Below are 15,989 nucleotides of genomic sequence, written 5' to 3' on the forward strand. Positions count from 1 at the left end.
CCTTGCCTACTACCATTTTCTTTCCAACTTTGTCTATGCTTCACTCAGTCTCCCTTCCTTGGAGTTTGTTCAGGGTGTTATTATTTGAAAGACTGAGTTGTTTGGAGTTGAGACTGTCCCAAGCCAAAGGGCCATAAGTATGGTGAAGTGTTACGAACAGGGCTGCCTCAGACAGCCCCTTAGGCTCATGATAGTCAGAAGTGCAAACACTATGTTCTATCTGTAGCCCTCTGTAATTCCTGTTATTAAAAACAGCTTTAAAGTTTCACCATCTCAGGACAGGTATTCTTACTTCCTGGAGTTCCAGACACAGAATTCCCAGCACCATATCTGCCCATATGATGCTGTGCATTTGCCAAGACAAAAATGTGCTAAATTTTTAAAAATATAAGCCCAGTTTCAACCTCTCACATCCAATGCTACATTGTCCTACCGTCTAAGTAGTGTAGCTGCATTTCCATCCAGGTCAATACTAGACAATGGGCTTATGGCAAATATAGTCTAACATCTCTTCATTTGGTCTGCCCAGTGGCTTTTCCACACCTTTACTGCAGGGCAAAAAAGCAAAACCACACTAAGACAAGGAGGTAGTATGGAGGTGGGATAACTGACTGAAGACTTTTGAAAGGCTACATGGAAACCAACAATTGTAGAACCATTATAATATACAAGTCCATATAAAGGAGGTTTAAATAGAATTAATCTCTTATGCTCTGACAATGCCTCCCCTAAATCCCATAAACTATCAAATGAAAAACCCAGGGGCAGTTTTAGGTTATTTTGTTTTGGGTTGTTCATCATTGAAGTCTAATACCCACTCAGGAAACATTATACATTAAGCATTACATTATACTACACTTCACTACAGTACTCTAGCCAACCCCACACAATGCGTGTATCCCTCCATGTTAAAATGTTCATGTGTACTACATATATCAGACACACACACACACACAAACATTTTTATAAATTTTTTTTCTAACAACCACTGAAGGATGTCATGCCCTGTCCCTGAATTTCCATTCTTCAGAGATCGATGATCTGTAAGCAGAGCCAAAAGTTAGAAATGCATAAGGCATTCAGTACTTAGTGAAAGAAATGCATAAGGCATTCAGTACTTAGTGAAAGGCTTGGTCCTGGGTAACCCCCTAGGCTGCCCCTACCATTTCTCATTGCATGTCATCTGCTCCTCACTGTCATGGTGACTTTCTTCTACTCTGTACAGCTATAGACCTGTCGTCTCCTCATACTTGGAAAACCTACTGAGATTTGTTGAAAGTTTTGTCCTTTTTTTGTGTTAATAATGAAAGGAAAGTAGACTAGAATAAAACCTGTGTTGCTGTAAATCTCTCCAACCCAAAATATATGCCAGCAAGCAACATTACAATATGATTACATGCAGTGCACCTATATTGGGCAGATCTACCACTACATTACCATCTTTCTGAGCTTATGAGACCTCTTAGAACTTGCAGTTTCTCCAGACCATGTTCTTTTGCTCCACTTTTCTCCTTCTTCCTCCTCTTGTGTGTCCTCTCCCTCTTCCATTTTCTCCTCCCCCCCCCTTCTGCTCCACCTTCCCTTTTACCTGAACAGTCATCAGCTCTCCTTTATTTTACAAATTAAAATGGGAATCAGGTTTACAGGAAATCACCTGAGTGCTGACTCATTACTCTTTAACTACCACTCCTGGGAGAACAGAATTAACATCTTACATAATTAGCCCCAGGGCTTCCACAGGAACCATGTGATGGGATCATCTGCAGTTTCCTCTCTATTATTCCTTCTAGGAAGAACCAGGGGCAATGCCCTTGAGCTTCAATGAATGTCAACCCTGGTGTTGCATGCTGACCTCCGGAGGTGTCTTTCTACTAAAGACTCATCCCTATACTCTACAGTCTTTGACTCTAAACAGCAGGAATGGGATCAGGCATAGGTGTCTTCCAGGAAGCTCTAATGGTTATTGTAATACTCAGGCACTGCTCTAAGCCACAATGTTACCTTCTCCCTCATTAGAGCAGTATTCTCTAATCCCAAGAAATAGAGATTTGGTGCAAACTCATAAGAGGACATCAGGACTTTGAGACAGATGGTCTGGGGAGGAAAAGGGCAAGATTAGAAATTTTGCATCTGAGGCCCCTTCAGGAGGTTTTCATGTTTTTAAAATGCCCTTGCACAAACACCAAAGATGCAAGTCTGGTACATTCTACAGGAAACAAACAGATCCCATGTGAGTGGAGGCTGACATCATTTCCCCTGAAATGAACTTCAGCAAATGTTTGAAGAATAGCCATTTGATAAGTCCCATGTTGATTTTCTGGAGCTATCATTACAAAGTACCACAAAATGGATGCCTTAATCAATACAGGATTTTTATCCTCTATTATGAAATTCAGGAGTTCAAAACTATGGTGACTTAATTTCTTCTCCTGTTGCTGTGATATAATATCCTTAGACAAGGGCTAGCTTTCTTTGCTGCCTAGGCAATTTGCAGGGCCTGCTCTACTGAGTGCTTCAGCTTGTGAGGAGCAGAGCCAGGTGTAACACTGTCGGGTAGCTTAACCTGATATCTAGTGATGCTATTTGTGCAGGTAGATAACAGCTTGACATCAGTCTTTAAATGACTAAACTGAGTATGCAGTGTGGACTGAGACACTTCCTTTTCTCTTTCAGATAGATATTCCTAGGCTTGAAAGCATTCTGTCAGTTACTCTCAAGGACCAATCTTGTAGCATCCAAACTGACTATGGAGTCTCAAATTGCCACTTGTCTTGTAGCTGTTGTAGCAGATGAATGAAGTTACACGCCTGGAATGTAACTCAGGGAGCATGGACTTTTATTAGGTTTAATCATAGGACTTGGAGGTCAAAGAGAAGGAAAAATTACCTCATCTTATCCAGACTTGTTGGAGAAAAAAACTGAGGCTCCATGGAGGCTTTTAAAGTCTGCCACCCTCCTCATAGATCCCTCCTAGACTCCATTTATTGCCCTTAATTGAGTAGATATATTCTCAGGAGAAATTTTTCATAGTTGGTGTATAACCCAGAATATGAATACAAACACATAAATCATTAAATTCTGTGTCTGTGGTGACTGGCTGATGAGATGGCTCAGTGGAAAAGGTAATTCGACCAAGCATAAAGACCTGAGTTCCTTCCCTGTGACCCACATCATAGGCAAGAAAAAACTCCATCAGTTGTCCTCTGACTTTCATGTAGGTGGGGGTGCCAGGTCTTAACAGCTCAAGTTTCCCACTGCTCACTTACACTGAGAACTCTCCATCTGATACACACATGTAATTATATGACTCTTTGCACCATTTGAGAGGTTCAGTACTTTTTTATTTTCACTTTTGTTGCCCAGAAGCTAGAGAAACTAAGGAGGACAGCATAGGACCATCACCTGAAACACAGCTTAGGGATTATGGATATAGGGAACTTGTAACTGAGGTGTGAACATCATGTGTTACAAAGTGCTCTAAATGGTTTTCAATACATGCATGGCCAACTGTAGTAGATGCTGTTATTTCATTGCTGTTTCTTTGTTGCTATAATTTTGTTTTGATGTCTACCTATGATTACATCAAAGAGATACAAAAACTGTGATGAAATTTGCACTAATCCCTGTGGCCTGTTGAAGCCTCACTAGCTGTCAGAGTCTGCATTAGTGAGGATGCTGGCCTGGATGATGTACAGCTGCTTCGGGTCACCTGTATTGCCATATGCTAATATCTTCCTCTGACAAAATAGCAGTTACCAGTGACACAGAGTGAAACGATTTACAGTGCTAGCACTCCTAGGTTTAAGCAGATACCAGTTGCAAAGTACGAAGGACCCTAAGAGGGAGGCATATGCCCAGGCTGACAACAGTAGGCTATGAAACGATTAAATTGACCTGGGAGTTGACACTGGAATGTGAGGTGCAGGCAGAGGCCTAGTACAGAGTGTCTGACAGTTTTCCAAGTAGAAGGTATTCCCACCACTAGAAGGTCTTTGGATCTGTGCTCTAGGCAGCATAAGGAGAGTAATGAAAGTCACTGTCTTGTGGAAATGCTGCTGAGACAATTGCTTTCTCTTCTCAATATACACAGTGGAGTTGGCTCAAGGTCAAACAGAAACAGCCATAGCTGTAGTTCATTCCTCTGTAGAACATTCTCCTTCTCTTTTCAGCCCACATGGATTAATCATGTACCACCTTGTTCTCTGGACACTCACATGACAGGGATATGGTCCTACTTTCCTGTTATGTGTACCAGAAGATCGCTTTAAAATGGCCCAGGTGGCATATCAAGTTGCATCAAGAATAAGTGCATTCTCTCTCACTGAGCCCAGACTGGGCAGCCCAGCTAGGGAAAAGAGATCTAAAGGCAGGTAATGAAAGGAAATAAAACTTGAGACCTGTGGTTCATGTAATTTATGTCAAATAGCCCAAAGAGTTGTTTGTGAGCTTTGAAACCTGGGGTGAGAATATAACAGAACAGGCCAGGTCATGTCCGGGCAGGCCTGTCATTACATGTCCTGACTGGCCTAGTGCCTCCCTATCTCCCGCCCTTCGGACAGTCTGTTGATGTTTAAATGTACCAATCATGTAAAACCTCGCCAATTCCTCCCCCAGCCGCACCCCTTTTCTATAAAAGTCCCTAGGTTCCAAGCCTCAGGGTCGAAACCACTGTCTCCTGTGTGAGATATGTTTCAAACCGGAGCTCCACCATTATGGCTCCACCATGTGGTGGACACCTCTGTCTCCTGCAGGAGATACGTGTCAGCCCGGAGCTCCGTCATTAAACTACCTCATGCTTTTACATCAAGATGGTTGTCTGTTTGTGATTCTTGGGTGTGCACCGAATGGAAATTGAGTGGGGGTTTCCCCACTAGGTTCTTTCATTTGGAGGTTTGACCGAGATCTGAGTGACACGCACGAACCCTGAAAGACCCCTTGGAGGTACGTTTGTTTGTGTGTGTCTTATATGTTGTCTGTTGTCTAAGTGTGGCACCATTGTATTTGTGTCTTGGTTTGTAAATTTGTGTCTTGGTTTCAGGGTTGCGAGATCGTGGGTTCCAGTTCCACCTCGTGCCTTGGTTTTAGGGTTACAAGATCATGGGTTCGAGTCCCACCTTGTGCCTTGTTTTTCTGGTTGTGAGATCGTGGGTTCAAGTCCACCTCGTGCCTTGGTTTTCCGGTTATGAGATCGTGGGTTTGAGTCCCACCTTGTGCCTTGGTTTTCTGGTTACGAAAATGTGGGTTCATGTCCCACCTCGTGCCTTGGTTTTCTGGTTATGAGATCGTGGGTTCGAGTCCCACCTCGTGCCTTAGTTTTACATCTGGCAGAGTGAGGAACGAGTATGCTTAGATACTGGTGTCTTTTATTCTCTGTTGTTGTCTTGTTTTTGTGTTGCTGTCTTGTTTTTGTTTATGGTTTAAGTCATGAGACAGACTGTGTGTGTGGTGCCGACTGTGAACTTGGACTGATGTTAAGACAGAATTTGTCAGTGATAGTTAAGAAAAACAACTCAGCATACATCCCTGGCCGCATGAAGCTACAGGGCTGAACTGAAAACTTCTGACTTCAGCAGCAGAGACATGCGCTGGCCTAGGTGAGGTGCCACGTGAGAAAGTTTCCCCAGGATGTCCGCCCCACTACCACCACACATTTCACTGCCTGTGGGAAAGACAAAAAAAAAAAAAAAGAGGGGTGAGGCCCACAGGGCCAGCGCCGGCCCCTCCTGGCTTCCTAGGGCTGACTAGAGTTGCCACCTCTGCTGCCTCCCCCCCCCCCCCCCCGCCTCCCCGAGTTGGCCTGTGCAGCCAGCTGTGAGAACTGCCTTCCCTTCCCTGCCCCACGTGTTTTCTCTTCTAGGGCGGCCCTGCCCTAAGCTGCTAACCATCGAGGGAGACATCTGCCCACTTAAAACTTCTGTCCCAGGTAAGGAGCACCTACGAGTCTAATCACCAGGCTCTGACAAATGTGTATAGAGGTCTAAAAAAGGTGAGGTTAGACTGTAAGGAAGAGCAAAGCTTCAGCAGACTCAGGAGAGATAAATGACAGTAAAAGTAGAGATAAAAGAGATTAGAGAGGTCTGAGATGGGAGAGATACCCCAAATGAGAAATATTTAGAGTAGAACCAGTAAGTAAGAGGCAGAGAGGGCATATTACGAGAGGAGAGAGAGCGAGGGAGAGAGGCAAGAGGCAAAAGAAAGAGAAGACAAGAGGGATCATAGACAAGAGAAAAAATTAACTAGAATCTTGGCCACAGTGATAGGAGAGAAAGAAAAAGACAAGATCTAGACAGGACATCTGGGCAACAGAAGACTGAGCCTCAGCTAAAAAGGCTCAGCTGTGTCAGATTGAAGTTACTTATTTGGGATACACCCTTCGAGATGGGGAGTAGTGGCTAAAGAAAGCCAGAAAAAGGACTGTAACTCAGATCCCCACCCCCAACTACACCAAGGCAAGTAAGAAAATTCTTGGACACCGCTGGCTTCTGCAGACTCTAGATACCTGGTTTGATGACTTTAGCTGACCATTGTACCCCCTAACCAAGGAAGGGGAAGTGTTTGTGTGGACCCCAGATCACCAGAAAGCCTTTAAAAAATAAAAAAGGCCCTACTGATGGCCAGCCTTTGCCTGACCTAACCAAGCCTTTCACTCTTTATGTGAAAGAGAGATCACAGGTCGCCAGAGGAATCCTTCCTCAGACTTTGGGACTTTGATAAAGGCCAGTGGCTTACCTATCCAAGAAGTTAGATCCTGTTGCCAGCGGGTGGTTTTCTTGCCTGTAAGCTATTGCTGCCATAGCTCTGCTTGTCAAGGATGCTAATAAGCTCACTCTGGGACAGCAAATAACTGTAGTGGCATCCCACACTCTTGAAAGCATTATCTAAAAGCCCCCTGACTGATGGATGACGACCAATGCTCCTGTGAAACATCAGAGCTTTTTGCTTACTGAACGAGTGACCTTCACTCCACCTGCTGTCGTCAATCTCACTACACTACTGCCTGAGACTTGACCTACTCATCACTGTGCTGACGTTCTGGCAGAAGAAACTGGTACTCAAAATGATCTGAAGGATCAGATCAGCCTTGGCCTGAGAGTTCAAGCTGGTACACCGATGGCAGTAGCCTCGCAGTTGAAGGTAAGCAGAAGGTGGGGACAGCAGTATGGTGGTGGACAGAAAGCAAGTAATCTAGGCCAGCAGCCTCCCTAAAGGGACATTGGCCCAAAAAGCTAAACTTGTGACTTTAATACAAAGAGGGCTGTGGACATCTGCAGAAAAGGACCTAAGATGCTGTGGCTAAAAGAAATCAGATGGCAAATCTAACCACCAAACATGTGGCCCAAAGAGCAATGATCCTGGCAGTGAAGGAGCCTAAAGATTATTATAATGTCAGAGAGACCAGCTTTAGATACATCCCTGAACACTATCAAGTTATGGACATTACTTGACCCACCTGGAGGCCAAGAAATTAAAAGGTGTGGTTAGGTCCTTTAACTATTATGTTACAGGACTCTCTGACTTGGCAGAAGAAATAGTCAAAAGCTACAAGGCCTGTGCTATGACGAAGTAAAATTTACAGAAATTAAGCCAGCTAGATATGGCAACAAGTACTTATTAGTGTTTATAGACACCGTTTCAAGATGGATAAAAGCTTTTCCTACCAGGACGGAGACAACCAATGTGATAGCCAAGAAGATCCTAAAAGAAATCTTCCCGAGGTAATGGACCTGCCTTTGTTGCCCAGGTAAATCAGGGACTGGCCAAGATATTAGAGATTAATTACAAGTTACATTGTGCATACAGGCTCCAAAGCTCAGGACAGGTAGAAAAGATGAATAAAATTCTAAAAGAGACTGGTGCAGACTTGGTGCTCCTTCCCCTTGCCCACTTTAGAACTAGAAATACTCCCTTTTGATTCAGCCTTACTCTTTTTAAGATCCTTTATGGGGCTCCCATGTTCATCACTGTCTTAAATATGTGTTTAAACCTACATGTTGTTGTAATAATAATCTGTATGCTAAGTTAAAAGGCTTACAGGTGGTGCAGAAAGAAGGCTGGTCACAATTGGCTACAGCAAATGAGCCGGGTACCACAAAAGACATCTCACCAGTTCCTGCCAGAGATCTGATCCACGTGCACCTGCATCATGCCCAGACCCTCAAGCCTCACTAGAAGGGTCCCTGCCTAGTTCTGTTTACTATCCCTTCTTATTCTGTTGATTTCTGTTCTCCACATAGAGATATAGACTTCTAAAATTCTAAGATTAGAATTATTTAGTAGAAGAAGAGGGGAATGAAAGGAAATAAAACTTGAGACCTGTGGTTCATGTAATTTATGTCAAATAGCCCAAAGAGTTGTTTGTGAGCTTTGAAACCTGGGACTGAGAACATAGCAGAACAGGCCAGGTCATGCCCGGGCAGGCCCGTCATTACATGTCCTGACTGGCCTAGTGCCTCCCTATCTCCCGCCCTTCGGACAGTCTGTTGATGTTTAAATGTACCAATCATGTAAAACCTCGCCAATTCCTCCCCCAGCCCCACCCATTTTCTATAAAAGTCCCTAGCTTCCAAGCCTTGGGGTCGAAACCACTGTCTCCTGTGTGAGATACGTTTCAAACCGGAGCTCCACCATTATGGCTCCACCATGTGGTGGACACCTCTGTCTCCTGCAGGAGATATGTGTCGGCCCTGAGCTCCGTCATTAAACTACCTCATGCTTTTACATCAAGATGGTTGTCTGTTTGTGATTCTTGGGTGTGCACCGAATGGAAATTGAGTGGGGGTTTCCCCACTAGGTTCTTTCAGTAACAGAGTCTAAATCCGAGGCAGCACCCACTCCAAATGTTAGTCACCCACATGAAGACCAAGATGTACATCTGTTTCATTTATGTAACAGTCCTACTTCAAGCCCCTACATGGTGTTGGCTCATTGTTCCGTCTTTGTGAACCCCAAGAACCCAGATTAGTTGACCGTAGGTCTTCTTGTGGCTTCCTAACACTTCTGAATACTACAACCCTTCCACCAACACTTTCACAAGACTCTGACCACAGCCTAATGTTTGGCAGTGGTTATCTGCATTTTTACATTTAAAGGGTGATGGAGAGAGCATGCAATTAGAGGGACTGCCCACTACAGGTCAAAATGGAAACCTCTCAGCAGCCTGCAGCAGCTACTTGTAAAAAAGGATGGTGTCTGTGGTCTTGAGAAGCAGGAGACACATTCTTCCTGGGTTCCTGCCATTTGAAATTAGGGATTGCCTGATGTAGGCTGTGATAGAAACATCTCAATAGCCTGTGGAAGCTGTGCATACTAAAACGTAAGTCCCCTTTATCTTAATCTTAGCCCTGTACAATCACTGCATAGAATTCATTGTGCATGAAAGATTTTCAGCTGGCATTGATATGTATAATTATTCTATTATCTCTGAATTTCCTATTTCTTTCTTCTTCTGCTCAGGTGTAGTCTGTGAACCTTGATGTTTCTTGATGTAATGATTCTTAAACTACGAAAAATTGAGATATAAGGGCTCAGTACAGCACAGTTTAAAATGTTACATGTGTATGCTGTGTGTTCTCATCTTGGAAACAATGTAATGATAATTGTGTAATGGTAGTTCCAGATTAATGCATAACTTTCAAAGAAAGTTTGAAGAAATTATTAGAAAATGAAAGAGAGATAGATAACATCGGGAACTGAGAAATGTAAAAGTTATTGAAGTTCTAAAATTAGTTTCACACAACATTTGAGAGTAGTCCTGAATAGTAAAGTCTAGAATATGTCATACCATATGCCAGTCAAACTAAGTCAAAACGCTGGGCCTATTACAAGGGTTATTGTGTGCAATGTACAGAATCAGAATGCTAGCAGAAGTACTGAGTTAAGGGTTAAGCACCTCTGACCCATTCAGTGCTTTGGTAGAGGCTTTCCCAGCAGAGCCCTACCCTGCAAAGCAGGGTTTAAAACTCCAGTACATATAAGCTACTCAAATGGATACTATGTTTCCTTTTGTAAAGAAATGGAAGAGTCCATTCAGCCACCACCTGGAAGGCTCTATCTCATTTTCAGAGCCAATTCAATTGTAGGATTTTAACTTAGTACCAGCTCCATTGTCATATGCCAGGATTCTCTGCATTGCCCACTTTCCTGTGGTAGTGTCAGTGATGAGCTCTGCACTATGATTTGTTCCTGTTACCTGGTGTTGCTGCTCCCAAAACCTGCTTCTCTGATCCAAAGAGAAACTTCAAATCACGTTCTAAACTGCTTTGGCTCTGAAAGGAAATGGGTGCTTCTACTTTTTTACAACAAAGTAAAAATACATCAGGAAACACTTCCTATAGGTATGATTCATTCCACTAATATAGCACACAAAGAAGGACAAAAGTCCATATTAGGGAATGGAGAGATAGCTCTTCATTTGAGAATATTTTTCTCAAAGACCCACATGGCATCTAATAGTCCTCTGTCATTTTAGTTCCAGGTGAAACCCAATAACTTCTTCTGGCCTTTGGGAAATGGCATGCAAGTGTTGCACAGACCTACAGAAGGCAAATCATGCATAAATATAAAATAAATCCAAATAACAAACAGAATCACCACTGGGTGGGGGGGAAACGAGGGAGAAAACTCATAGAGCATATGGGCCTGGATTTTGTCTCTGCTTTTAAAAACATCTGGATACTGAATACTGAACTACACACTGTGCTTGTGTTAAAACCCCAAAAAGGAACCAAATGTATTGTCAAGCACAAAATTCACTCTCATAATAAAAAAAAACAACAAAATAACAAAAAAATAATACATCCCTATCTCAAAAGGTCCTAAAATTGAATATCTGTAGTAGTATTTACCACTGATAGAACATTTGAAGGAAAGCAGAAGCATACATGTCTGTGTTTTCTACCAGTGTTTATATTCCTTTAGAATATGTTTTTACTTCCTTAAAGACATTTCGGGAATACTGATATATTTCCCATTAATTTGTTCAACACTATCATTCACAGTATTTTAGCAGCAGCTAAATATTTGACATGCAAGTATACAGCATGGATAACTTTTCCATCGTGAAGTTGGAATCCACAGAGTTGGACACTCTAGACACACTGAATGTACAATCTATTACTTTTGTAGCTCAGTCTGGCTGGGAAGTCATTATGGAACCCAAGCCCCTTACAGAGATCCATCTTTGTCTGATAGGTGTGGGATTTCAATAGGGTGATACCACACCTGAATAAAGAAGTTTCTTAAGAGTGAAGAGTTAGAGATCACTGTTTTATTCATAAGAATACATCCAATTTACTCAATAGTAACTAAAAGTGGGCAGTCAATATGTACAGTGTATAGCCTTATCAAAATATTAAATCAATTACAAAACCAAACAACACCAAAGAAACAAACAAACAAACAAACAAAAAACTTCTAATGAAACTAAAGAAAACCAAAGAACAAAAGTAATCAAAGCTCAAATCAAAATCTAAAAACAAGAATTGTGCTAAAGAGCCTTCTTTGGTTGTTATTTTGCAGCACAGACTTACAGCCCATGGCTGTCTTTGGCAACACAGTAGAAAATAAGTTACTTCTGGTAACAATCTATACAAGAGGAATGTAAGCAGGTCTCCTTTTTTGGAGTGTGGTTTTGAAGAATATGGACATCCAAGACTAAGCAGAAAACATGTTACAGAATTTAGCTCAAAGTCTTGGTAATTTTTAAAATGATTTTCGAATTTTCCTTGATGACCTATCAGAACAAGAAAAATTTACACTCTCAGAATCTTCCTGTTTTCCCAGCAGCTCTTGATGTGTCTCAGCACATGTCTGAATCCGGCTACATGCTCACTCTTGCTGAGCCAGAGTCCAGATGAAATTAAGGGCTATTCATTGCAAGGAAACAAAAGTAAAGGAAGAAAATGCAGCAGATGATAGCCATGATTACTGGGGATGAGATGAAGTATTTGCTTTGCACACGCAGAGATCCCCCTATAGAATTTATCTTCAAAGGAGACCTTGTCCTGGTCTGTTCCATGTTCCAGTTTCTGCTGGAGTATTTCACACCTGGGGCAGGAAGGAACAACGGTCCCATTAGTGTTTTTCAATTCAGCTCTACGACCCACACTAGATCTATTCAGCTGGACAATCTATTATTATGACCTATCATCTGCTGAGGTTGTTACCTGCATCCCCAAGTGTCATAGAGCACTTGGGCTTGTAATTATTTCTCAGCTTTTAAAAATGGCTAGAAACTGAGCTGTAAACTACACACTGTACTGGAGTTGAAATGAAAAACACTATATTACTCCAATAGTCCAGGTATAATATATTGAATAATAACATTGTAGCAATGTCTGAATCTGAGTTCAAGGGATATGTGAACAACCTAGAAAACCATGTGGATGCCTTATGGGCAACCTGCCTAGAATTGAAGTGAAGGTTATGATTATTTCTCTAGTGCAGGATCCTGACAGGGTTCCACTCATCAACCCCTATATCTGGAAATAACCAGAGAAAACACATCACATGAAATCCACAGGCACTGCATGGGTCCTAAAATCAGAAAGAATGTGCTAACTGAAAATATTCCCATGGCTAGGGACTGAATTTTAAAAGTGATGGCCATGAAGGAATATAACAACACACCTGTATATCTAAGGCTGTTGTAGAGCACTCTGTCAAATATACAAATTATTTGTATTCACATAACACTAGCACCTTATACTTAAGCAAACTGTTTAGATTCCCCAGTTAATGCTATTATAAAAATCTCCAGGATATTTTGTAGACATAAAAAACAAATCTTAAATGAGATAGGTACATAGGGGGCAAAGCATATAGACAGCTCAGTCAGTGATATGCTTTCCCCTCATGAACCAGGGTTCTTGGTACATTATTCAATCTGTCTTAGCAAGTTCCAAAGGCTCTGTGGAGTAGGCTTCTCTGCCAGCAAAGGATCACGTGTTGGTGGTGGACTAGCCTCTCCTTCACTGTTTCAGTCTTGTCCCAAAGTAAACAGTTCCTTCCATCAGAGGCTCCCTTTATCATTGCCTGACCTACTTGGTGTCCAAAGGTATGATCCCAGAAAAATAGGAAGTCATTATAAATAGGATCCAATGGAACAATGTTCTTCAAATAATATAACTGTGTCAGGGATATTTTGAGTAATATGTGGCTAAATAGTTAAAGGTCAATACTTGCATGGATTATCTCACACTGAGCAATATTTCATGAAAGGGCTGCATCACATAGTACATTTTCACTCTTTAGCTGATGGATATCAGAATATCATCTTCTTCCGGACTACTCTGAGGACCATTACAGACCTCATGTGCCCTAGAGACTCTGTGGATATCTACTCCTTTTTTGGAATCTCTGGGTCAAAGGGGACTTCTTTTCTACTTTCTGAACCTTGCTTCTCAAACACCTACCTGATTTTATACTACCAGACCTGTGTGAAGGTCCTCATTTCTCCCAACCCCCATTTAGGCTGATTTTAACACTGAGAAAATGATTTTGAATAACAGCAATTGCAGAATGATACACAGATAAAATAGTGTGAGTTCTTTAGATTATTATGACCCTCAAGGGGCTCCTGAAACGCCATGTTTTGCACCACAGCTTTGGGAATTCTGCTGGATGCAGGTACAGCTACAAGCAACACAATCTCTCAATTTTTAGAATCCAAACCAAATTATAAGGCAAAGATTTACTGAGCAGAGGAAGCTGGAAAGGCAATGGTAGCAAGCAATGAGGAAAAAATCTGGAATGCTGAAAAGACACAGTGAGCCACCTGACATTACAGTGGGCCTTCATAATTCTTCCAGAGCAGAAAAGGGACATAAAAAAATTTTATATACTAACCTCCTCCTCAACTCTATGTACCATATTCCGATGATTTTCTCCAAAATATTTCAATGTGGTTCAGTAATATGGCCCCTGGCCAGTGGAAAGTCTGACTTTTCATGAGCTTTTGTGTCCTCCCCCCCCCCCTTGGGAGCTAGGTAGAGTTGCATACTAAATGGACTGCTGTATTTGATTTTTTCATGGGTGCAATCTGAAATCTCAGGGGCTTTACTCATCATGCTTGGTCGGTAGAGACAGACACAGTTGCATGTCTACACAAACAGACACAAACACATATACACACACAAACACAGTTGTATATTCAAGCATCCATACCACAAACACTTACAAAGGCATTTTGCATTACACAAACACCCAACTTAGAATAAACACACTGAGTCACAGCTGGTACACACATACACACACACACACACACACACACACACACACACACCACATACCACACAAAGACTGACACAAAAACACATACATCAATGAAATTCTTGCTCTTATCTAGCATATTTTCTGTTGAATGAGCATGTAGTAGGACCTACGACCTGTACAAGGCTTTTATACTAAAGGGGGCTTTGCAGCCCTGACCTGTACTTATCTCCTCTTCAGGAACTTTTTCTATGCAAATACTTGCTGGTCATATAAGGACATTACAATCTCTACACAGATATCCTGGACGACGTAGCACTAAATTGCCAAGAAAGAGCTTTCTACCTATAGCCTCCAGTAAGCCACATTTTGACTCATCACAGTCCCCTCACTAAACCTACACTGAGTCTTTTTAGCATCCGACGAAGACTGTGACTTTTGGTCATTACCCAGGAACTTTTCAACACATTACATATTATGTGATATTAAATCATCCTCAATATCAGTCAGGAGAAATCTAGTTAAATGACCTGCTGTGACATTTCTGAAATGCAGCTCTCTGTACAAATCTGAGTGAGAATCTATCCTGAAACAAAGCCTTGTCCAAAATATATTTAGCAAAACAATGTCCGCAGAGTCATGCACTGTAGGCTTCTATGTGTGCTCATGTTTAAGCCAATAAGACAAGCCAGAATCTCCCAGGCAACAACTCTAAGCAGGAAAAATTAAGAAATCTAATACTTATTTTAAAAATAGTAGTATTGTTTAATGATTTGTTGGTAGTGGACAGGAGATGAAAAGTCTACTGGACATCAAACAACAGGAAGCATCAGGTTTTTTGAGAGACCTAGGCCCAAAGAAATAAGAATGACTATACAAAATCAGATGTCCTTAACTGGCCTGACAAAACACAAAGGTACAGATTGGCATAAGCACCCATAAACAAACATATACAGGAACACACACAGATAAAAACAAGGGAGCAAAAAACAATGAAGAATCTGTCATGCTAGAGGAACAAATATTTTAGACTATGCAGAGCAGATGTTTAAACTGAGAAATTCAACTCTAGTATTCTCACTGGAGAAATATAAATCCCTAAAAATCATTCTTCTTGGTAAGAATGAGGGGTATATATGGAGAAATTTTTTCATGAAGCCTCAAAACTCTCACACCAACTGAGATTGTGAGACGTCTTTCCGACATCCCTGCTCATTCAGTGAGCTCCAGACCACAAGGCCCAGGAACTCCAACTCCAACAGCACTCAAAGAAAATAGGACTGACAAGCTGCTACTCAGGCTCACTCAGTGTGAATCAAGATCTACAGGGGAAAGGGTTGGGGTGGGGGACAAAAACTTCCAAAAGGCAACAGTGAAATCCACTTATTTGTCAGTTACACTAAGCTATCATCCCTGCAATCGATGTCCTACCTGGAATCCTACCTGATCCCCACAAAGCAAATGAGCTTCAGGACTTTACTTCTTCCTTCAAAGCTCTCCACTGACCTAAAGAAGGGCTCCAGCACAGCACCCTTCAAACTTAATATCATGTAGAGCTGTGATGTGTAATCAACTAATCTCCACTAGTGAACTGCAGATTATAGCAGGGCAGAAAAAATTGCTTGCTAAACATATAGTTTCTTGAAAAAGACTACCTCCACAGAAAGCCTTGTAGTTGATCACCTAAATAAACACTTGGAGGAGAAACAGGTGAGTGCCTGGATAAGTTGGTGGACTTACATTGGATTATCTATGTTTATGGTTAGCCATGAGGGCAATCT

General features: G+C 41.8%; 1 long non-coding RNA gene across 1 annotated transcript in view; it reads right to left on the reverse strand.

The window, feature by feature from the left end:
* Positions 1-11,251: 11,251 nt before the first annotated feature.
* Positions 11,252-15,989, reverse strand: part of Gm32857 — an 89,297-nt gene continuing 84,559 nt past the window's right edge. The window contains exon 4 of the long non-coding RNA XR_874571.1: positions 11,252-12,045. This is a non-coding gene — a long non-coding RNA (predicted gene, 32857). The remainder of the gene's footprint in view (positions 12,046-15,989) is intronic.

Source organism: Mus musculus, chromosome 14 (genome assembly GCF_000001635.26).
Source record: "Mus musculus strain C57BL/6J chromosome 14, GRCm38.p6 C57BL/6J".
Classification (NCBI taxonomy): Eukaryota; Metazoa; Chordata; class Mammalia; order Rodentia; family Muridae; genus Mus; species Mus musculus.